This window comes from Anas acuta, chromosome 5 (genome assembly GCF_963932015.1).
Source record: "Anas acuta chromosome 5, bAnaAcu1.1, whole genome shotgun sequence".
Lineage (NCBI taxonomy): Eukaryota > Metazoa > Chordata > Aves > Anseriformes > Anatidae > Anas > Anas acuta.
The window spans coordinates 2598149-2598485 of NC_088983.1; positions in this window are offsets into that span (position 1 = coordinate 2598149).

The following is a 337-nucleotide window of genomic DNA, read 5'->3' on the forward strand; positions in this document are numbered from 1 at the left end:
TCAGCGTTAATTTTACTGCCAAGATTTTGTACGAGCTTTGGTAACTGCCACAGTTTCATAGTTTCACAAAGTCAGGGCTGATGCTGAGGAGAGCTGTGCCAGTTGTGTCAGCCCTTTGGTACCTCCCACAAGGAGTTGCACAACTGGGTGACAGAATTGATCTGGGTTAAACTTAACCCAGCGAAACACCCACCCTCGCTCAGCCGGAGCCGTGCTGCGCTGGCACAAACGCTTTTGGCTTCCGCTGAACTCGTAGAAGTATCACATACGCTGCGTACCCCCGTCCCTGCCAGCACTTGCCTGTAACAGAGCGATGTAGGAGAGATTCCAGAGCAGC